At 49.8% G+C, this 24,790-nt stretch overlaps 1 pseudogene; it reads right to left on the bottom strand.

Annotated features, from left to right (window-relative positions):
- The window catches only part of LOC142437055 (N-glycosylase/DNA lyase-like), a 105,193-nt pseudogene that overhangs the window by 11,355 nt on the left and 69,048 nt on the right, over window positions 1-24,790 (bottom strand).

Raw genomic sequence — 24,790 nt, 5'->3', positions numbered from 1 at the left:
TTTTCATTAATTTTTATTTTGCATTGGGTGCTTCCAACACTCTGCCCTTGTGGGTCTTCCAGGCAGAAGAGAGATACCAGGACTAACTGACAGCCAGTTAGTGGCTCTTGTGCAGCTGGACCTGACACTCACCCCAGGACTTCTCTTTACCTCCATCTGTCCCTGCGGCTCCAAATGCAGGCCTGGAGTTTCTCAGGCCTTGTTCAGCACAGCAGAGGGAGAAGGACCATACCCTTCAATGTGAAATTGGTGCTATTTCAGTGATATGCAAATGAGGCAAGTCTGCATCTCTGATCCAACAACTTGGCATTTCTGAATCTGTCAGCTCCAATTATCCTCTCCTCTTTCCCCCCTCTGCTGGCCATCCTCACGGCTCACACACACACCCCTCGCTTGGGCCCCTAAACAGCACACATCATGACTTCACAGAAAAGGGTCATGCCCTTGAACCTAACCTGGACACTAACCATGCCTCTGGATGCTTAATGGCTTGCAGTGTTGGTTAGAAGGAAAATCTCCCATCTGCATGGGTTACCTCAGTGGCTGCAACAATGGGCTCAGGCGCAGGCACGGCTGTGAGGGCGCTGCGGGACAATGCAGAGTTTCGTTCTATTGTGCAAAGGGTCGCTATGGGTCAGAACCGACTACATGGCACAAATAGGCTGCCTCTCCCAAGGTCTGTGGCAAAGGAAAACCTGCACTGTTTAATTTGCTCGTCACTTGAAGGGCCACCAGCAACCACATTAGAAGATGCGCTAGTCTGGGTAGACTAGCGAAACAAATCCATAGACACTCATTTGTATATAAGTAAGAGGTCTATATATAAAATTAATTGAGAAAACGTCCCAGCCCAGTCCAGATCAAGTCCATAAATCCAATATTAGCCCACATGTTGTCTGATACCAATCGATAAACTCCTCTTCAGACTCATGAAACACATGCAATGATGCCAAATGTAGGAAGATCACAGGCCAGTGGGTTGGAAGTCTTATGGATCCAGTGGCATTGTAAGCATCTCGGGGCTGGCAGGGGTCCCTATGTGGCTTCTCTAGCCCCAGAAGTCTGGTTGCATCGGGGTAGGTCCATGTGGCTTCTCCAACTCCCAGGGGGTAGCACCAAGTGTCCAGTAGGACAGCAGCTCTCAGGGGGTGAGCAGAGAGAGAGAGAAGTGTTTCCTGCCTCCAAGGAGGCAATAACAGACTTCCCAGAATTCTCGGGAGAAGGCCATGTCCACACACAGGTCTCATTGGTTATATCTTGATTGACCGGCCAGACTCTACCCCTTCACTCGCAAGCCCCTCAAGTTGACACCAGATTATGTAACTACCACAGAAGACAAATCAATTCATTGTTCATTCACTAAGGGTGATCATCTTTCTTCCAGCCTAAACAGGTATCTTAAGTATCTTGCTAATCTTTGGGTTCCTAGATTCTACACAATACCAGACACAGCAAATGCTTATGGAATGAACAAACGCCTATACCATGCAGTTACAATGGTGGCCAAGACTTTCATTGGGACAGAGAGAAAGGCCATGTCCTGGGACCTTATGTCTGCATATTTTTCTGACCCTTCAAGACGCTTCCAATCTTCACTTTAGGGGTCAGGCTGATTTTCAGAAGCAAGTAGTCTAACTCATCCAGATAGTCAATGTTCAAGGTGCCAGACATCTCCTAATGGCCTGTCCTCAGCACAAACCTTGGGAGAAAGATGAGGCTTTCTACTCCCATAAAGAGTTATTATGGTCTTGGAAACCCACAGGGGGAATTCTATCAGGCCTATGGGGTCACTATGAGCTACAATCGACTCAATGCTAGTGAGTGAGTTGGCATGCCCCAGGCCCACCAGTCTCAGAGAACTTGCCCTCCAAAGACCACCTGACCCCATACCAGCCCCAGGGCCCAACTCTTCACATATCTCAAGGACCTAGAAATCCTAAGGAGTCCCACAGCCTTTCCAAGGCTTTGAAGTCAGAGCTGAATTTCATTCCTGACTCTACTGTATAGGGGGGTGGGAGGGTGTCTTCAAAAATTTCCTTCAAAAACTGAAAGATAATCAAATTTTTGACAAATGTTTTGAAGCGCCCTTGTAAAGATATTATCGGTGTGACCCTAACAACACTCATCAGTTTAAACTTTGTGTGTGTGTGTCTGTGTGTATGTGTGTGTGTGTTTTGTCTCAAACCGAATTAAAGATAACTCCCTCACAGGGTCACCTTAAAGGATGAAGAGGAAAAATATTCATAATTGATAGTGCTTCTCTGAGTCCCAGAAATCAGCATCAGAGATGTGTAGGAAGCAGCAGCACCAGCCCAGAGAAAGGTACTCCCCTCCCCTTGAAAATGAGAAAGCGATACCAGACTAGGAATCCAGCTAGTGTCCCTGGCCTTACTCCATCCCCAGGAGCCTTAGGTGAGGAGATTCTTGGCAAATGTGATTACAGAACAGCTGGGCCCCAGGTGAGTACCAACCTGTTCCTGGAGCCCAAAGCCATTTCCACCTCCTAACACGTAAGGGCCCAAGGCAGCAGGGAACGGGGCACTTACTACTCTTTCAGCAGCCTGTCAATTAATGCCTCGGTATGCCCAACGCCTTTGATCCAGCCGAAACCAGACCACAGAGCCACACTGTGCCATCCTCACTTGCACCTGTTCACCTGCCCGCCATGCTCTGTGCCACACCAGAGGGGCATTGTGGCTAAGTAGAGGAATAGCGTATTAGAGGGGGTATTAGAAGTACCCGAGGAGATACACACAGTTAGACGGTGACAAACTCCAAGGACTTGCTCTCAGACTTCTTAGCCTGGCCTCAGGCCCTTGACCCCTGAAGCTATCATATCAAGAGCGAGGCTCTTTGTCCACTGCGGGTACTGGCCATGGACAAGGACTAAGCTGACTGAATAGTGATTTAAATCCAACTAAGGTAGAAGGAATGCCATGTGGTTGGCATTGTGTGTGTCATCTCGTTTAGACCTTGCATTGCTCTGGGAGATCATGGCCACTGTCTCCACGTTCAGAGGAGGAAACAGACGTTCCAAAAGGGCAAAGTAATTGCCCAAATCACACCGCTTGGGAGAAGCAAATCTAGGACCTGGTCTCCTCACACTCCCAAGTCGTGGAAGACAAGTCTAGGGTCTTGATGACCTGAGCAGGGACTTGGTAGGATCGACACCCAGCCGGGTCTTACAAATACAAGAACAATGGAATCATCCAGCTCTCCGACTCGGTTCCCCTCGGATCTTCTGACCTCTGGCGGGCAGACTCCAGGAGAAGAGAAGAGCCAGGAGTCTTGAGGAAGGGCGAACTGAGAAGTCTAGGGATTGGGAGGTGTGATGGAATCAGCTCACCCTGCTCGTGTATTTTTGTCAATGGGAATCACGAGGCTGCAAGGTGTGAATAAGCAATGCTATATTAAACATTCCTGAAAAAGCTTTCCTCCCCTGAGCCTCCACGCCTGAGAGAGAGGAAGGGGGAAGCCTGGGGGTTTGGGCCCCCTCCCTAGTCTCCCCCCTTTACTTTACATTTTCAGGGCAGAGAAGGAGTTGCTTTGCTGCCTACTCTTCATCCTCTGCTGGCCTGCCTGGGCTTCGTCATTTATAAGGGTGGGGTGGAGGACGAGGACAAACTGTTCTTCACAAGGACGCCATGAGAGCAGAAGGTAGATTGGGAATCGCCAGCATACAGGAAGAGCTCAGTGAATGCACCCACTGTGGTAGTTACATAGTCTGTTGTCAATTTGAGAGGATTAAGTGGGAAAGGGTAGAGTTTAGCCTGTCGATCAGGTCTCAGCTTGATGACCTCATTTGGAGGCGCTAAGGAGATAAATAGCTCACTGGAGGCAGACTCGTTGGGAGACATTCCAGCTGACAAGACACATGGAGCTACACTAGTGCCCTGAGCTGGAGGAACCACATGGAGACCCCTGCCAGCACTGAGATGCTTACACCACCACTGGATCCTTAGACTTCCCACCCACTGGCCTGTGATCTTCCTGTGCTCAGCATCTTTGCACGTGTTTCGTGAACCTGAAGAGGACTTTATAGATTGCTAACAGACATATGGACTAACCTTGAACTTATGGACTTGATCTGGCCTGGGTGCGGACATTTTCTCAATATTCAATTACTCTAATATATAAAGCTCTTCTGTGTACACATATGAATGTCTCTCTGGATTTGCTTCTCGAGTCTGCCCAGACTAACACCCCTACTTTTCTGAGGGAAGAAACATAAGCAAGGAGCCCAGCAACGGGCAGGCAGGTCTGCTTTGGAAGCCCGACCCTGCCCACAGATCTGGAAGGTTAAAGCCCCAGAGTTCCGTCCTCTTCGTCTGTGGAGTGAGGTGAAACCACCATGGCAGAGCCTTGTGGAGATGAGGGCCTTCTATTAAAAGACTCGCGGGTCCCTAGCAGGTCAATCGGTCCCTAACAAATGGTGCCAGGCGTCGGCGCCTCTGCCCTGTTTTGGAATCCATTCTTTCCCACTGTGAACATCTGCTGAGCTAGCTCTGGGATCAGAGTGAACACGGGGTCACCCTGGTATCAGGAATCTCACACTAGCACCTGCCCAGCCTCCAGAAGGGTTCGCAAAGGGGACACTCCGTCTGGGAGGAGAAGCCTCGAGCCCCGTAGCAGCAGGAGCACAGACATTGCAAGTCCTCAGTGGCCCGCTAGTCACCGCTCTCAGGACGGCCCGTCTGTTCCGAGCAGACTCAGCTACACGCAGTTTCTTCTTCTGTTAGTCTGAGATGAACTCCCTTGACAGGAAGGACTCTAAGTCCTTTCCAATTTACTTTTTCTCCTCTTTCTTTTCTTTCTTTAAGCCATTCACATCAGGATTTAGGTTTGAGGGAGGAGGGACATAGAGGGATTAAAAACGTTTTTGGGGGGAGGAGCTGGTAGCAAGGGCTCAAGTAGAAAGAAAATGTTTTAGAAATGATGATGGCAACATATGTACAAATGTGCTTCATACAATGGATGGATGGATTATTATAAGAGCTGTAAGAGTTCCCAATAAAATTATTTTAATTAAATGTAGTTTAAAGGGAAAATATATATATTGTTTTTAAAGGAACATACTTGACATATAATATATATATTACACAATTCATCTCAAGAGATGAAGTCAATGATATCCTGTGATGACTTCCTGTTTTCTTTCCCACCCCAATCCCCGGCCTCTTGTGGTGGTCGAAGTCCGGTCTGTTGATACACAAACCACGTTTCTTCTTTTTGTTCTCAAATGTGGTTTTCAGTGGCGCTGTTTCCAAAGCAGATCGCCTGGCCTCGCTTGCCCAGGCGCCTCTGGGTGGACTCACGCCGTCAGCACGTTGCTTGGTGGCCATACACCACCCGTGGACTCCCTGAGCCGGAATCGGCTCACCAGGATGGACAAGCTAAGAGGCTGAGGAGACGGATACTCGTGGCCAGACTGCTCCCTCCAGTAGGCTGAGCAAAGAAGATGCCATTCAAGTCAGTGAGCTAGGGCGTGGGAAGCCCGTCCCAGGCCCCGGGAGCAGCGAGGGCAAAGTCTGGGAGGCAGGCGAATGCATGTGCGTTTGCAGGCAGGGTTGCTGGAGCAGACTGAGCAGGGGCAGCCTCTGAGGCCGGCAGTTGGAGAAGGGACATAGATCCTCGCAGGCTCTGTGAGAGGTGGGAAACCACAAGGGTCTGCCGTCCGCAGAGATTGGAATGACCGTCGGATTTTGGAGGTAGTACATCTTCCTTCTCAGAGGCAAATCCTGCCCATCCTGGGAGCCACAGGTCGGAGCCCAGACAGGACAGGAGCCCAGACAGTCAGCCAGGCCTGGCCTTGAGTTAATTATGAGATCAATCCTACCAGCTGCCCTGCCAACGGAGGGCATCTGGGCCTCAACTTGGCCAGCCCCTGGAGTGTAGCTCTTGGGCTCGTCAGAGGGAGTTAGCCTCACGCACTGTGCCCTGGGTCCCATCCAGCAGGCCCCACCACTGGTCAAGTGGAACCTGAGAAGGTTCCAGGTCTAGACCATGAGATCTTGGGCACAGAGCCTACTGGGACATTAGCAACTAGGGTCCCCTGGACAGTGGGGTTCACTCCCAGAATACCACAGATTTCAAGCAGGGGCGAACCTCCAGGGTGCAAGAAGCTCAGCTCCTCCCCGGGGTTCAGGGTGGAAGAGGAAGGGCCCGTTCATATGCCTGGTCCTCAAACTCTTCCCTGGAGCCCCGCCCTGAGTGATCCGCCTGGCCATTCTCCAGATGGGCTTCCAGAAACACCAGGCTCCCCACTGCTCTGACATGGGATCATACACAGCCCAGAGCCCTTCCCCCCGCTAGAAACTCCCAGTGCCCACCCACCTTCCAGGACGCCCCAGAAATAGCCCACACCCTTTTCTTTCTATCTGACTGTAAAGCTGCCCTTGGGGGTTAGGTGAGCAGGTTCATCTGGACAGTAATAGACTATCGGGGGCAACAGGAACCTGAGCAGTCACCTGGCTTTATAAATGGGAAGCTGGAAGCCCAAGAATAAAGTGCGAGTGAGGGATGAAGCCAAGGGCCATCTCAATGCTATACCCAGGAGCTGTCATTTATCCACAGAGCCATGGGAGGAGTCTCTGTCCTTCCTCCGGTCCACGAACCTATTGGGGCTGAGAGAGGCTGCCTCTAGGAACACTGCTGCCACTCCCTCCCACCCTGAGACATTTCCTGAGACCGACCCTGCTCCCTACTCTCCCTCCCCCAGGGCCCTCACTCAGCTTAGCGATGGAAAAACAAGCAGTGTTGGTGAGCCATCCCTCCCACCCCTCCCAGCTAGCAGTCACCCTGCTCCTCTCTCCCAAACGCCCACCTGCAGTTGTTTTATGCTCCTCTCCCAAATGCATCATCTCACCTGAACTCAGCAGCTCCCCCTACCCCATAACGTAAGTATTACTATCCTCTTTGAACACGTGGAGCACCTGAGGCTCATTGAGGGTTACTTTACCCAGCTAGAAAGTGCCACAGGGAGCCTTGGGCCCAGTTGCATCTGATACCCATGGCCCGCGCTCTGTCCACGACACAGCACAGCACACTCTTCCGGTGGGGATTTCAGGAATGTAAGTCCGTTCATTCCACCTGTTCTCCTGGAGAATAAAGAACTTAGATGTCCCATGGATCTGAAATTGTGATAGAATTTTCTGGAATTATGGGATTTTTATGAGGAAGATAATGATGGTGCTGTTTTCTAGTGGAAGGTTGGTTCTGTTTTGCGTTTTTTCATTTTATGGGGGGGAATCTTACAAATATTATAACAACCCATCAACCAATTAGATCACGCGAACTTGTACCAATGGCAGCTTTCTGGAGACACTTTCAGGGCACGTATTTGCCTGGGCCATTTCCAGGGCTTTCTTTTCTCCTTCTAGCCAACTATTCCCCTTCTTACCAAAGGTCATGTTCTTACAAAATGTTTGTCATCAACAGCAGCTGCCGCTGAGTCAAGCTGCACGCATGACAGGGTAAGACTGCTCCATCGGTCTCCGGGGGCTGAGTTTCCAAAAGTAGATCATTAGACCTATCTTCCAAGGCACCCCTGGGTGGACTTGAACCCCCCAACCTTCATGCTAGTGAGAAGTGGCGAGAGGGAGAACTTGATCTCAGCAGAGACATTCAAAATAAGTTCATACCTTGATGGTGTTACAGTTCCTGCCCCCACCCCCAAGAAGTGGGAAGAATTGAGACCTCATAGTCCTTGACTGGCCAAGGCCCCTGTGTAGTGACATAACCTGTTGTCAATTTGAAAGGATTAAGAGTGAAGGAGTGGAGTTTCGCCTGTCAATCAGATCGCAGCTTGATGACCTCACTTGGAGGTGATAAGGAGATAAATAGCTCATTGGAGGCGGCCAACAGACTTGCTCCCTGAGAGACTCTACTGACAAGACACATGGATCTATGCTGATGGCAGCAAGAGCCCTGGCCCTGGAGGAGCCACGTGGAGGCCCATGCCAGTGCTGAGATGCTTCCACCAGATCCACAAGACTATCCTCCCACTGGCCTGTGACCTTCCTGCATTCAGCATCATTGAACAACTGCAGGAGAGGAATTTACAGACTGGTATCAAACATATGGACTAATATTGGGTTTATGAATTTGATCTGGACTGGCCTGGGATCTTTTCTCAATATTCAATTGCACTTGTACATAAAGCTCTTTCTTATACACATATGCATGTCTATGAATTTGTTTCTCTAGTCTACCCAGACTAACACAGCCCCCAACCAGCTGGTCTCAGAGTCAGGAGTGGAACCGAGGCCCTGACTCTTGACCCAGCTCCCACACCTGCCCTGGCAGGCATGGTGGAGTTTGGGTGAGCCCTAGAGGGATTCGACCTTGCAGAGTTCCAAGGTCAGAGCAATGCAGGACCAGGGCCTGACCAGAAAATGCAGTGACAGTAACAATGGCCAGGTTCAATGGCTCCTGGTTCTACACCCATTATTTACAGGCCTCGCCACCACTGTTCCATGGGAGACACTCTGGTTCCAGGTGACACAGGAGGAGACTTGCTCGTGGTGACACAGCTAGTAGGTGCTGAGACTGGAAGCCAGAACCATTGACCCAACCCTTGTCACGGAAACCCTGTTCTCAGCTCAGATATCACCGCAGGCCAGCCTTTTCAGAACAGAGACAGCCTCACCACCACCACCGCCCAACCTAGGCTGGGCTTCTGGTGTGGTTGGTCTCTGCCAGCATCGCTTCCCTTTACATCAGTGGTTCTCAACCTTCCTAAAGTCGCGACCCTTTCCTACAGTTCCTCATGTGGTGGTGACCCCCAACCATCAAATTATTTTCATCGCTACTTCTTAACTGTAATGTTGCTACTGTTATGAATCAGGCGACCTCTGCGAAAGGGTCGTTTGACACACTCCCCCAAGGGGTCGTGACCCACAGGTTGAGAACCACTGCAATGCCTCTTATTTGTCTGTCCTGCGCTGGCTTTCCACCAGGAGAAAGACAGGCCTTCTGCTCTGCTCTGAGAGTGACACTCACAACAGCTCACAGGCGCGGCTCTAGCCTGTCCTGCAGGGTCTCTGTGAACCAGCACCCACTCAATGGCTGTGTTTGTTTTCTAACTCACCCTTTAGACGGCAGCTCGGTGCAGGCACAGACCCACTCAGTCTGTGTGCTGCAGAATCCCGAGAGCAGAGCCTGGCACAGCCTGGCCACTCACCAACTATTTGTCGAATGGAAAATCTCTCAGAACTGAGCCAACAAGCGCCCGGAGGGCCAGCAGAGCTCCGCTGGTGGAAGAGGCGGCCCTGCGGCCCTGTGCTGGAGCCGACAGACAGCGTGGGTCTTAGAGTCAGTCCTGACCGCAGGGTTTACACATGGTGTGGCTTCGGCATTATTCAGGTCCAGACTATTCGCAAAGCACGGTAAGCACAGGCTGACTTGTGCTGATTTACTCCTCAGTTAAAGCGCACAGCCCATGGTTTTGCCTAGTGGTACGCTGTCCCTGCCAGGGAGTGCCTATTTGCAAGGGGGCTATGACTCTATAGGAAGGTGCTGTGGGGTTGAGAGAGAGACAGGTGCCAGCCACACCTAGAAGTGGAAATTTTTCCACCATCAAAAGTATGTGAACCGGTTCACGGCAGGTTAGTAAGCAAACACGAATCAGGGGGAATCGAACGCTGGGTGTAGTGATACTTGCTTTCAGGGATTGCTTCGAGACTGCACGGTGAAAGAAGGCCTTTAGCACAGACCCTGGCGCGTGGATGTTCCTCCCCCGGCAGCTGGAAAAGGTCCGGGAGCCACCTGCATTCCGAGGTGGCTCTGCTGGCCAGGCCGCAGCGTCCATCATTACGCCCCGCCATGGAGGGAGGCCACAGCCAATTTCAAACTATGTAAACACGCCAGGCTGCCTCCTCAGCGAGGGAACAGCTATACTTAGTGCAATTTGCATGTATTTTAAGCTGACTTGTTCCAGGCAAAGAAGCCGATTCATGAATTTAATGACATTCATAGATTCCCAGAATGTCAGCGCTGGAGCAGACGTCAGAGAGCACGCAGCCCGGCCGCTGGGTTGGCAGCAGTGGGCGCTGAGGTTAGCGTGTGGCCAAGGGCACACAACTTCACAGGGAGGGACTGGCATCAGCTCTGGGGCTGTGGGTTCCCAGAGCAGAGCTCTTTTCAGGGCTGTCTGAATTTCCCGGCCCAGCACTCTGCGAAGGTAGGTACCAATTTTGGCCTCCGGGTGGGCCCTCTTGCTGCCTGGACCATGTTAGCTCAAGGGATGCAGCCTGGCCACCAAGCCAGCAGCTAGCAGAGGAGGGATGTGGGTGAGGGTGTGGTCGGGGCATGCTGCAGACTGACCATGGGCACAGGACAGAGGGGGAGGCAGCGGGGACCCGCCCCATGAATCCTTCCCTGGCAGGGCACCGTGGGATCCATAGAACAGTCTTAGAAGCATCCCCTTCCCCTTAATAGCCCATTAAGATGATGCATTAGATCACCCAGGGATTTACCTCGGGCATATTTTTAACTCCAGCAGACAGCTCTTGCATCTGTCCGCCCAGGACTCTTCTTTCTCCTTCTGGTAACTGCACCCTCTTTGCTTGATGGGAACTTCCCCCACCCTCTTTGTAATTCTGATGACACTGTCAATCAAAGGACCCCAAGGCCCTGCCACAAGCCTGAACATGTGACACAGGATGGCCAATCAGCTAGCTGTCCAGAGGGAATCAGGTAACCCCCAGCTGTCTTTTGGGGCCCTGGGGTGGATGCGCAGGGAGAGGCCAGTTGCTCTTTCCTCTGACGTGGGCTGTGAGGATAGGGCAGCCCACAGAGACCCGAGGCAGCACGGCCACCCTGAGAAGAAAGCCTGCCTTGGACAGAGGGAAGACAGCATGCAGATGCTGTAAGGTCTCTCTCTCCAGGACTAGATTTCAGCCTCGGTCCTTGGCTCCGCGCGAGAAAGATTTCACGCCGAAGCCGGGCTCGTGATCCAAGTGAATTTAATGAGAGTTAAAAGAAGCTTCAGGTTTTACGCGGCACCCATAGGATTCCTCTGACCATGCGGCCTGGCAGAGACTGCTCCAGGTCACGCAAGGATCTCTCTCCTTCCACAAAGATGACCAGATCAACCAAAACAAGACCCTCTCCCTCTCGGTTCCTGCCTTCTTAAGGGTTCCCGGGGGAGGCGTGGTGAACGACCCCAGGTCGATCCCATTGGCTGAATTGCAGTCACCTGGCCCAGGTGGGCTGCTCCAGGTGTAACGCCCATCTCCGCCCACTGGCGGGAAAATCCAGCTTTGTCCTATGCTGGCTCTCCTGGGCATGCGTCAATGGACTTCCCAGTTCCCTAAGCTAAGCTGCCTAACAATGCCACCAGTGAAACTGCAGGAGGCAGGGGGCCGAGGCCCACATCAACCACCTGGCACCCCCCTGTGTCCTCCAGCTAATTGGGGGTGTTGTCTTCCCTTGTTGGCTCCTGACAAAGACTACCATCGACATCCTCTCTTGAAGTAACCGACTCAGGAGGCCACTCTGCCATCTAAGACGACGTCTTTCTGAGTGGCCTCCAAACAGCGCTTCTGAGTGGAGCTTTATGTGGGGCTCCTCTTTCTAATTAGTTGTATGTGGAGCCTGCTCTGTACCGTGTGCTCTTACATCATCTCATTTAATCACCCCCACCGTCCTCTGACAAGCACTCTTATTATTATTAAGCCCATTTTAGCAAGTAAGGAGTCTTGGTGACTCTGTGGCTTAGGGGTAGGTCGGTTCAAGCCCACCAGCCTCTCCACAGGAGAAAAATGAGGCTGTCTGCTCCTGGAAAGTTCTGCAGCTTCAGAAAACCTGTGTCGATTGCCAAGAGTCAGAATGGACTCACTAGCAGTATATATAACTATATATATGACTATAATGATATATACATACAGAGATATAGACATACACACACACATATACACACACATACACACACACACACATATATATATGCTCCAGCTTAAAGATTAGGAAACTGAGGTTCAGAGAGGTTAAAGAACCCAGGGTCACATAATGACAATGTTGGAGGTGAACGAAAGGTCTACAGTGACTCCCAAGATGCTAATAAAAGTTAGTCCATAACAACAACGAAGATGAAGATAATCAGTGTGACAGTGATTGCATTTGTCTTGTGTCAGACCCCGTGCTGAGCTCTTCATCTGTATGTTATTCTTCCCGACAACCTGGAATGTTTCCAGTTGAGGAAACCTGGGCCCAGGGTAGTTCCATAACTTGCTGGCTAGTAAGAGGCTCAGCTGGACTTGGCCCTCGCCCCAGCATTGCGGAGAGACCTGTCAGTATTCTGGATTTGAGGGGACAAGTCTGTGTTCATGCTGCTGCTCAGATCTTCCTGAATGTATTCACCCAACTCTTCGTCTTCTAAAGCGTTTGTGTTTCAGGCTTCAGAAAGAAACTATTGTCTTGGAGATGGTTCTGATACCTGTTGGGAAGCCTTGCCTTCCCTGCCACTCCTAATTACAGATGCAAACACGAAGGCTCAAGGCAATCTGATAATTTGTCTGAAGTACCTACTGATTAACAGAGCTCTCTGTGTGGACAGACTCAAAGAGAAAACCTTACGATCATCTTAATAGGTCCTCCCCCAAAATAATTAGAAAACATCATGATAAAATTTTCAGCAAAATAGGTGTAGATAGAACTTCCTTGACCTGGCAGTGTTACAGACCAAGCAAACTAAGCCCATAGCTAACATCGTACTTAATAGTAAAAGAATGGCTCTCTCTCAGACTGGGAACAAGCAAGGATGTCTTCCCTCGCCACTCCTGTTCAACATCATGCTGATCGGTCTAGTCTGTATATAACAGCAAGGAAAAGAAAAACAACAGGTAGAGATCAAAGAGGAGGAAAAACAGCTGCCTTTATCTGTACGTGAAGGGCTTGGTTACATAAAGAATCCCGAAGAATGCACACACAAACTTCCTAGAGCCAATAAGCAAGTTTAGCAAGGTCATAGGATAAAAGAGTAATATACACAATTATACATATAGCACATAAAACTTGATTGTATTTCTTTTTTCTTCTCTCTTTTTTGTTGTATGCAATTCACATATTATACAATTCAATAAGAAAAGTTGTGGAAATGGTATTTCTATAAACTGGGGTGGGGGGGACCCTCAAAAATCATGGCCACCGTGTTAATTCTGACCACAGCCATCCTGGGGGCAGATTAAATCTGTCCCTCTGGGTTTCTGAAGCTGTAAATCTTCACAGGAGCAGAAATCTTTATCTTTGTCCCTTCGAGTGGCTGGTTGATTGGAACTGCTGACCTGCTGCATAGCTGCCCATCACCTCACCCACCCACCACCTCACCCACCCACCACCTCACCCACCCACCACCTCACCCACCCACCACCTCACCCACCCACCACCTCACCCACCCACCACCTCACCCACCCACCACCTCACCCACCCACCACCTCACCCACCCACCACCTCACCCACCCACCACCTCACCCACCCACCACCTCACCCACTGCACCAATAGAACTCCTTGCTCACATACTAGCAGTGAGACCTTGGGATTTTAAAGGTTGGTCACTATTTCCATTGACACCAAACCAAAAAATTCTTAGCATTGGCTCTCTAAAACACTGATTACAGGATTAAAGGAGGCCTAAATAAATAGGCTTGTGTGCTTTGTTCATGGCTCAGAAGGCTCAACATTATTAAACTATCCATTTTCCTCAACAGATTGATTTAATACCCTCTCAATCAAGATCCCAGCAGGATTGTTTAAGTAGATGTCCACAAGATGATCTTTAACTTCTTCTACAAGTGAAAACAAACTAGAATAGCTGAAACGATTTTAAAAGAGAGCCAAGTTGGAGAACTCACACTACCTGACTGCAAGACTTACTCTAGACCTGCGACTATCACCCGCGCCATTGATGGAGCACAGGACACATAGATTGGAGCACAATGGGAGGTTCAGACCATGCACAGATGGCCAAGACATGGGCTACGAAGGTACACAGGCAATTCCAAAGAGCTAGTCTTTCCAACAAATGGTGCTGGAATAATTGGACATCCATATACAAAGTAATAAAAACCTCCACCCATTCCTCATACCATATACAAAAATAAGTCAGACCCTATCATAACCCTAAAACTAAAATATAAAATTATAAAACTTGAGAGAAAAATCTTAGTCATCTCGGGTTGAGCAAAGGGTTCTTAAAATAAGACAACAAAGGCACAGTTTTGGAAAAACTGAAAAACGTTTGCTCTGGGAAAGGGCCTTGTAAGAGAAGGAAAAAACAGTCCTCCAAGTGGACGGGAATAGTGGTCATCATGAATCCGGCCGAGCACTTGCATGGGGTATGTGTAGAGAGGACTCTCAAAACCAAACACCAAGGGAGCAAACCACCCACTCCGGCAGTGGGCAAAACTACACTGAAGAATTGTGCATGGGCAACAACTGAGCACACGGTAGGGTACGCATCAGTATTGGTTATTGACGAAACGAAGCCCTAAAAAGACACCTACGAGAAGGGCTAACAAATAAAACAGCCGAACAGAATCCCATGGGAGTGAAGAGGCAGAACGGCTGGGAGGAACGTGAGTGGCTACATCCTCAGAAGGAAACAGTCTCACGGTTGCTTATTAAGCTGAACAAACAGTTAGCAGATGACCTAGCAATCCCACTCCTAGAAACTTACTCAAGGAGAATGAAAACATACGTCCCCACAAAAGCCTGTTCTCATATATTTCTAGCGGCTTCACCCATGACCTCCAGAAAACTAGGGACACGCCGAGTGTCCTTACGATGAAATACGTCTTGGCGATACCAGGAAAGCACTGCTCTTCTAGGCTATGTGGAGCGGCACCGCAGAGTGGGTGCTCGGGTTCCGAAAGCTAAGCACTGAAGGAGATATCAGTTGATCTCAAGTCTACATCAAGATATTTGCTCAACTTCTGCAGCTTCAAGGATTAAAAAAAAAGAATCAAGTATGAGACGTGAGGAAGGAAAAAAGATCATATATTAAAATGTCAAAAACATCAATCTGTTAGTTTTCATTAATTTAAATAATACATATTGAGCACAACGTGATGGGTGACGATTTTAAATACCAAAGATGAAATGAATGAATCAGAGTTTCCATCTCAAGAGGATGCGGTCAATAGAAAGCATTTAATGACAGTTTGTGATCTGAATTTTGAAGATGGATAGGCTAAACGTGGGCATGAGGGTTGGTAAAAGATAGTGTGTTATCGAAGTAACCATCAAAGGTCTCTCTTACAACATAGGCCCAAAGGTCTTCTTAAGAAATAAACAAGGGAAAGGTGTTCTAGAAAGGAAGACTGGTGAGCGCAGAGATCTTGAGGTGGAAACATGCACAGGGACTCACATAGCAGCGAGAAGACTGGGTGGAGGGGTAATTGGGAGAAATCATGCCAGCAAGGTCGCCTGAGCAGAATCTTGGACAGTCTTACAGACCATGCATATCTTCTAGATAGCAAAAGAAACCACCGAGGGCTCAGACCAGGAGCGACATCATCTACGTTAAATCAAATTGTGGCTCTTGTTTGACTTATCTGCCGGGGTGGGAGAGGACAGGATGGGGTAGGGTGGAGAGGGGTGGAATGCAATGGAGTGGGATAGGGCAGGATAAGCTAGGGAAGGGACAGGAGGCGAGGAGAGGAGCAGGATGTGGTTAGGAGGCAAATACAATAGTAGAGGGGAGATGTGTGACAACCTGTACGAGAACGAAATCAGTGTGAAAACTATGAAGTGTCTCCTCGCGCCCTCCAGAAGAAGGAGTGAGGGAGGCCTCCCTGGAAGTATTGAGCCAGTTGACAGACTCTGCCATTCAGGCAAAATAAGGAGCTTCTCTGAAAAAAAGTTAATCAAAATAAATTCAGAGAGAGAGAGAGAGAGAGTGGTTAAAAATAACAATAACCAGATCTGCAGTTGGCATTCCATAGTCCACACTCCACAGATTGAGCAACTAGAAATTAAGGTTAAAGAATAGAAAGCCCATTAATACTAATTCCTTGGACAATGCTGAAGTATTTGATAAATGCCTTATATTGAAAAAGGAGAGAGTAAAAGAGTAATATGCTAATTGTCCCTTCTTTCACAATAGGAAGTCACTAGATAGTGTCTAAAATTAAAATTTGGCTTTAAAACTACTCTAACATCTTAATATGTATGATACTTTTCTCGTCTTTGAAGGATATTTTAGGAACTAATATCTCATACTGTGAAAAAAAACATTTATCCAGTATTCAGCAATTTTTTCCATTTCAGTTCCTTGAGTTTCTTATTGTCATATTTTTAAAATTTCAGTTAAATTTAGTGAATTTTTCGCACAACTACCATGTACAGGATGATTCCATTTGGGTAAAATTATTTTCCTATCTGTGTCCACTCATCTATTCCTCTCTCTGTGTGTGGCATATCCAGACATGGCAATGTGTACATATTGTGTTAGTCTGGATACTTTAGAGAAACAAATCCACAGAAACTCATATGTATAAGAGTGTTATAAAAAGGGTAAGTGCACATCAAGGAAACATCCCAACCCAGTGCTGCCCAAGCCCACAAGTCCAACATTAATCCATATATCTAACACCAATCCACAAAGTCCTCCTCCATCTCATAAAACACACGCAGCGATGCCGACTGCAGGAGGAAAGCTGAATCAGTGAGCGTGTAAGTATCTCAGTGCTGGCAAGGGTCTCCACACAGCTGCTCCAGCACCCAGGGCTGCATCGGGGTAGGTCCACGTGGCTTTTCTTTGGGGATATCTCACAGGAAGTGAGCCTTGCCAGCTGAAGCAGGGAACTGGCTAAGGCAGCTGCACCCTGGTCCAACCATCACAAAGTAAGAGACCCGAGAACTAGAAAAGCGAGGCTCACTGAGCCATGTATGCGTCTGCCCTTCAATTAACCCCACATGTGTCTATCGGCCAGGTTGGCACAATAAACTTGAACTAACTCACGTATGTACATTCCACGGAGTATTCATGGTGGATCTTTGGGGGGATCATATGAATTGGGCAGTTTTCCTCTCAGAGAAATGTGTGATGTCTCCACCAACCATTCCATAGGAATAAAACACATGATGTACTTTTCATCTTTGCTACTTTAGTGCAACACATTAAAGAGGCTTAAGGGGTGGGGCGGGTGGGCACGGTCTTGGTTGTTGTTGTTTTTTTTTTTAATGTTTCTATTTTATTGTTCCTTCTTGTAATAAAGGGAAGAGGGTAAAACCTTAGGGAGCCTGTCTCCCCAGAGAGCTCCCACCCAACCCTGTTGTGCAAACCAACTGCTTGATCTGGGGGTGCATGGCCCCTGATGTAGCTCCAGGGAACCCCCTCCCCAACATGCAGCCTTGGGGAGGGAGGAAGGGAGGTCTATTGTTCCTGCCTGGCCTGCTTGCCCTCTGGAGACCTTTGTACGCTTGGCTGGTGGCTCCTGAGCCCGACACGGCTGCTGTAGGTCAGCACAGAACAGCACCGCTTGGGCCCAGCCAGCATGAGGGCCCCACAGATTCCAGAAGAAGCTTCCCCGTTCCTTGTTGGCTGGGGGACTCAGACCCTTGGCCTGGCTCATGGCGGAGTTCCAACTGAAGTCACACTGGGCAATCTGCCACATGTGGATGTCCACTGGCACAGCCTAGAGCTTGTCGAAGCCCATCAGACAGATGTAGTCAGCCACCTTGGGGCCCACGCCAGGCAAGGTGCAGAGGGCCTTGTGGGTTTCCTTGTAGGGGGTTTTACGCAGCTGCTGCAGCCAGGGCAGCCCGCCCTGTTCTTCCAGGATGGCTCAGCACTGGCACTCACAAGGCGGGCACGGTACCCTAAGTCCAGCTTCCGGAGGTGGGCCTCCACCTTGGGCCCAGCCAAGGCCTGCAGGGTGGGGAAGCCATTTAGCTGGATGAGCAGAGGTCTGAAGGCCCGGCAGAGCCGTTCCACCATGCCAGTGATGCGGGTGGTGCTGCTGTTGGGAGAGCAGATGCAGGAGAAAAGACACTCTACGGGGTCCTGCCGCAGAAGCCGCACACCTTGGAATTTGGGGGCCACCTTTTGGAAGTGAGGGTCCACGGAGCTCCAGTGGTTATACACTTGAGCCAGACTGACATCCAGCTGGACATACTGGCGCAGGGTCTGCAGCTCCTCTGGCGTGGGCTTGCCCACGTGACTCTTGTTCCTGCGGTACAGGGTACACTACAGCTGCTCCTCCGTCTGGGTCAGTGTCCACACTTGGTTCGCCAGCACGCCACTCCAGTGTGCAGGGCTCTGCTCCTTCCACCGAAGGACTGCCCAGAAACCAGGACCAGGTGCAGGCGCAGTTCAGAGCATCGACAGGGGATGCAGGCCCAGAGGGCGGGGGTGGAGGCCAGAGTGCGATGGGCCATACTATTTGGCAGGAGGGAAGAGACTAAAGTTTACATGCGCAGCTCCGCCCCCTGACTGCCCCGCCCATCAGGACTGGAGCCAGTGGCCACCCAAACTAAGCAGCAAGCCCAAGCTCAGCTGGGTAAGTGAAGGGCACGCTTTGTCGGCTCCTGGAGAACATAAATAGAACAGCCCCAGCGTCATTGCCTGGCTCCAGCGTCCCTGAGTGTTTGCATACCCACCACACGGGGACGTCAGTGGTCCCGAGTGACTCCTGGGAACCATAGGACTGCCCTCGCCAGGGACTAGATAGCAGCCAGCACATGGCCGGGAGGGTGTGCGGGAGGGTGGGGGAGAGGGGAAGAATGCCCTGTTTCTAAGTTTACTGTGAGGTCAGCGACACAAACAGTTAAGTGTTCAACTATTAATTAAAAGGCTGGTGTTCTGAGCCCACTCAGGGGACTTCCAACCATAGGCTTCCAATCCCTCCTGGGAGGGTACAGGCTTGAAGACCCTAAGGAGCCCAGTAGTACTCTGCAATGGGGGTGGGGTGGGGGGACGGAGGGGTCGCCATGAGTCACAGTTGACTTGACAGCTACCAATACATTGGCTTTTGCCCACGATGGACAATAATCTCCGGTTCTCAGGAGTAGATCAAAGCAGAAATTCCTGAGGCAGGTGGGGGGTGGCTAATGAGCCTTCAGCTAGTATGTCCCTGAGTGTCCAGAATTGTAAGCAGGACCCCCTAAGAAACCAGTGACAGCACTAAAAACAATACTGCCCAGCGAGCAGAACTCCAACACACCCACTGCCCACTTATCAATGATCTCCTTATCCAACATTTCACAGGTCGGCAATAGTGTGGTGTTACGGTTATGTGTGGGCTGCCAACTACAAGGTGAGCGGTTTAAAAGCCCCAGCCACTCCTCACGAGAAAGCTGAGGTTTTCTACACCCATAAAGAAAGAAAGTCTCAGAGAGCCACACGGAGAGTTCTTGACTATGCTTACAAGGTTGTTATGAGTTAGCATGGGACAATGGCAGTGAGTGTGCTTTGTTTTTGAAAGAATCAACCTCCTGACTCGTTTGCATCGATGACTCTCGAAGGAAAAGGAACACGGGCTGCGCGGATTAAGACTATGTCACAACTTCTCTGGATCCGGGTCCTCAGTGGTTTGGCAGTTATGTAACGATGTAATGTAACAGATATGGAATCGTGTAGTTGCTCCTCATTGTGTGACCTGATGTGCCCGTTCCCCATCTTTGCATAATGTAAATGTTCACATAACGGCCTGGTCTTTACAACCTAGGACAATAAGCCAGGTGTGGGTGAGTACGTACTGAATTCAGTCGGATATTTGGCAGCTCCTCCGGCAACGTCCTTGTGGACAGCTCAGAGAAGCCTCCAAAGGACAGCCATGCCTGGGCCTCTGGTTTGGGCCTGTCCTGATCATTTCTATGGACCATTTGGATAAGGAAACACACAGCGTGCTTCAAAAACCGGAAATGGCATGAAGCCCGGAAAGATGGCAGCGTCCCTTTTAAAGGACTCGATGGCTTCAAGGTAACCAAGCCAGCTAAGTACATACAAACTGGGAACTAACTAGCTTGTGCGTATTTCTTCTGGAAGAGACTTCAGGACTCTAGTTGTCTTATTTCCAAATTAATCGATCAAATTTATTGCTCAGAAAAGCCATTACTTGTGGTTCCACAAATATATTGAACATGAGGTTTCTTTATTTTCTTCATCAGGTTCCTCTTTCCTCAAGACTCTGGTGTCAATCAGCTCCTTCAGAGGGGTCCCATCCCCCTCATGCTGCTGTTCATACTATTAGTCCAAATCTCCTATCGCTCTCACCACCGTGTACGGGAGTCCAGTGTTTTCCTTGCCTGTCTCTGCAATACTCCAGTGTCTTTGCTTGCTGTGTCCCTATCACGGAATACAGCACCCATACACAATGACCAAAGACTAAATGCTTGAGAAAGGCATGGGTGGGTGGGTGGACGGATAAATGGATCAGTGAAGTGCAACGGGCTCTCCAGTTGGTGCAGCAAGACTGAGGGACAAGTGACCCTAGTTCTGTGACTGCACCCTCTCTAGGCCACATCTCTCCAGTGTTTAGTAAAGATGGCATTAATCCCAAGTTCAGGGAAGCTGGGGGTTGATGGTTCTTCCCAAGTTTTCTAAGAGAAACCGAACCTCTAAACTCAGTTTGCTCGGTGGTGAAATGAGTAGATTGAGTTGATGGCTCTAGCCAGGTCAGCTTCCCAAGTCAGAGAAGAGCTTATACACCCTGTGCTCACAGGCTTCTGCCACCTTTAAATTCTTAAAGCTCATTGTGCTTCATCGATCCAATTAGTCATCCATTCATGCACCCACCCATCCCTATCTCGAGCATTTCTGAACAAGGAGCTCTGCATTTTCATTTGTCACTATTGTTGCTTTAGATGCCATTGAGTCTGTTCGAATTCATAGCAACACTGTACCAGAGAACAAAACTGCCTGCTCCTGCACCACCGTCAGAATCCTTGCTGTACTTGAACTCAGGTTTATAATCACTGAGCTACTCCATCACATGGAAGGTCTTCCTCTTTCTTGCTGATTCTCTACTTTACTAAGCACGATGTCCTTTCTCTGGGACTAGTCCCTCCTGAGAACATATCCAAAGCACATGAGACAAAGTCTCACCATCCTCCCTTCTAGGAAGCGTACTAGCTGTACTTCATCCAAATATCGGTTCTTCTGTTAGTCTGTGGTACTTTTAATGGTCTTTATCAACGTCATCAATCTAAGGCATCCATTCTTTTTCAGTCGTCCTTATTCACTATTTTGCGCCGAAGAGGACACATTACGTAGCTGGTCCATTCCTCTATGAGTATAAAAGAATCCACTTCTTCTTTTTTCACTATAAACTTAAACCATTTGATGACTATTAGAGTCTACGTCAACTTGCATCGATCTTTGTCAATTCGTTAGACAAATACAGCCTATGTTTAGTGTAGTGGCTATCAGAAAGTACATGCTAGTTTATCATTTCTCCACTCATGTTTATAGACGTGCGTGCCCATCCTTTGATCCGGTTCTCACATTGGTCCGTTTTGCTTGCTGTCTGCTCCCGTAAACATTTGCAGTCTTGGCAACCCCAAGGGGCAGGGCGGCTCTAGCCTACGGGGTAGCTCAGAAGTCAGGATCAATGAGGTGGCTTTTCTCATTCCACTGTGTAAACATGGTTTTTAAGCCAAATCCAGATGGCTAGGCATATGGGGTTACTTCAAAAACTTTTCAATCGTGTTTTTAAGAGGAACTAAGTACAATCACTTTGGGTGTTTGTGTTCTTCTTCCCCCCCCCCCCACCCCACTCCCCCACCACCCTTTGGGACTATTTCTGTGGAGTGTATCCATGAAAGTGGAACCATTGTATCAAAGGGCAGTACTAATTCTATAGCTCTGAAATCCTACTAACAAACTCAACCAACTTACCATGCCCTCAGCAGTAACATATTTCAGTGTTTCTGATACACTAGATAGCGTCTTATTTACTAGCTGAAGATATATGTAACGAGTTAATAGAATTTGAGATAACTTACATGTTCGACAACAAGGGAGTGATTTTCCAAAGCTCAGCAAGTTCAAATACTTTTTCTATATGGCCATTAAAAATCAGTTTTGAGGTTGATTTTTTTCTTAAGCTTTTTGTGATTTGGGTGAAAGTCTACAGAGCAAAAAACACTTGTCCATTCAACAATTCATGTACATGTTGATTCGTGCCACTGATTGCAATCCCCCCCAGGAAACAGCATTCATTCTTCCCGCTTCTTCCCTGTGTTTATTGTTTCCACTCGCCCACCTCTCTCCTCTTCCTCCCGCTGCATCTGAGGGGATCCCTGAGCAAAGGCTGCCCAGGCATTCTGACTGCTGACTGCTCTAAGGAGCACGCCCCTCCCTGGTGTGGTTGTTCGCTTTCTAGGTCTATCTATGGTTAGGCTGGAAGGGAGCGCATTTCCAGGCATAATGGATAGCCAGAGGGCGACATCTCAGGGGGTGAAATCTGGTTCTTAAAGGCACCCACGCCCCATTACCCCAACACAAAGGCAGTCTGCCTCTCCAGTCTCCTCACTGTGTGTTCCACTGGCGACCTGAAACACAGTCACCCCCAAGGCTGAGACTTTTGTGGGGGCCTGCTCCAGGGGCTGCCTGGAGAATTCAGCAGCGGGCCAGAGGAGGGGTCTGGTACTCCCTGTCTACTGCAAACCCAGTGCATGTTTGGCTTCCACTCTCCAGCTTGGGATGATAGCCTCCACTGACCTTGCAGGCTGGAGGTAGGATTCCCTGAAATCGCACCACAGGAAGCAGGCTTGAGGAAGCTCCCAAGTTAGTGACCGTTGTTATTTCCTGGAAGAGAGCCAGCCTGGCGGAGTCAGTCAGCGACCTTACTCACGTGAATGGCGATGCCCTGTGGAATCTCAGCCATCCTCAGATGGAAACCCACGGTTGGCGAGCCCGAGCTGCGCCCCTCCCAACCTGCTGCCACTCCTGCCTCCTCCCCAGCTCCTCGGCCACATTTGCTGTGTGCCGGCGCTGTGTCACCAAGCGTGTCACCAAATGAGCCCAGGGACTGATCATAACTGTCGAGGGGGGTCAAGACGGTCCCCGTTGGACAGGTTAACGAAAGCGGAGACAAACAAGGGCAGAGTGGCTTGCTCTTAATCACACCACCACCGGTTAGTGATGCAGCCAGAATTCAGGGCCAGCAGTCCAGCTCCAGGGTCCGTCTGCCTGACCTAGAAATGGCATTACCTCTCACAGAACCACGGGGCACCAGGGCCAAAATAGACCCTGCACGTCATCGACTCCAACCTCTATTTTGGAACAAAGAACCTGGAGCCTTAGCAGAGAAGAAGATGCCTGTGAAACCTCGCTCTTGTGCCGGGGCCAAGTGAATGGAAACCGGAGCTTTCGACGCCCAGGGCAAGGTTCTTCCACCTCCTCTCCCTGCGGCCCCTCAGGCCTCCCCTGGCTGGGCCAGGGGACTGAGAGGGCCTATGATTTCAGTTACTGAGAGGCAACCCCCAGAGCCGTCAGCCCTGATGGCCAAGTCACGAAGCCCGGCAGTCTCAAGCAGATGCAAAATCAGACTGGACAGGTCGGCCCTGGAAAAAGCAAGCCGAGACGGTGCTTTCTGGAGCCAAACCAAACCCACCATTTGCTCTGGCAGACAGAGCCCTTTCTTTCAGGTTATTTCTGTTCCCGGAGTCAAGGGCTGGGTGAGAGCCGCAGCTAAATCACAGTTCCTTTAAGGAACCAAATGCGCGGGGACAGAGGAAGGCGGATTCTCCGCGGCCCATCCCATCAACTTAAGCGACGCCTCTCTGCCAGGACGCGTCCCTGCACCAGGACACCATTGACTCCTGCTTCAAAGAGAGCTCTGAGGTTTCCTCCCAGCCCCCACTCCCCTGCCCCCGCCTCTGCTGATGCGCACCTTCTCTGAGCCTCTATAAATAAATGATGTCTGGATTGATTAGAGGATTCGCTTTCCTTGGAGCCACAGCCCTGACCTCTCATCTCTGAAATCTGGCTGCCAGCTAGCCTCCCTCAAGTTTCCCTTTGCACTTGAGCTGAAAGACACTTTACCCGAGAATGCGAGGATCTCAACAGGGACTCAGGGTATGAGGGTTCGAGTCCTGATCCCACCACGGACTCCCTATGTCCCTGGGCAGGTCACTCAGCCCTCGGAGGCCCTGCCCACTCAGTGGAGAGAGGGGATGATCATTTCTGGCCCGCTTCCTTCTAGAAATGAAGGAGTGAAGTTTGAAAACAGAGTTCGTGATCATACCCATGGCAAAACACCCCTTCCCACTGTTATTTTTACAAGAGTTTAAATTACCCTTAAGGAGGATTCCCCCCTCCCCCCCCCCCGTTTGTTCTGTTTTGTATTAATGAAACAGAGAAGTAGTTCTTCTACAAGGAAGACATTCAGGGCCCCACGTTGCATATGCAGCGCCCCCTGCAGGGGGAAACAGAAACACACGCACAGAGGGGAGGTTTGTGGTTGCTCTTGGGTGCTGTCCGGTTGGCTCTGACGCTTGGCCACCCTCGTGTGCAGGGCACAGCTCCCCCACAGGGATCCCGAGGCTGGGACCTCTGAGAAGCAGAGCTCCTAGTCATTGGCATGGTCACTAGAACAGTCTACACAATAAATGGAAAGATGCCAACACTGCCATCCCCTGCGATTAAGATTCAGTTAATGCTTGAGCGTTGGCCACAAGGATGGAGGTCTGCGTTTCCCCACGGGCACCTCGGAAACAAGCCTTGGGGAGGTACCTCTGAAAAACTCAGCCACGGAAACCCCACGCAACATAGCCCTACTCTGACACGCAAGAGATCACCAGGAGATGGAATCGACCAGTGCTGGGTTCCCCAATAAGCAAGGT

Source organism: Tenrec ecaudatus, chromosome 1, assembly GCF_050624435.1.
Source record: "Tenrec ecaudatus isolate mTenEca1 chromosome 1, mTenEca1.hap1, whole genome shotgun sequence".
In the NCBI taxonomy this organism is placed as follows: Eukaryota; Metazoa; Chordata; class Mammalia; order Afrosoricida; family Tenrecidae; genus Tenrec; species Tenrec ecaudatus.
The sequence above is the reverse complement of the archived record's forward strand: the minus strand, read 5'-3'. Positions and strand labels throughout refer to the sequence as shown.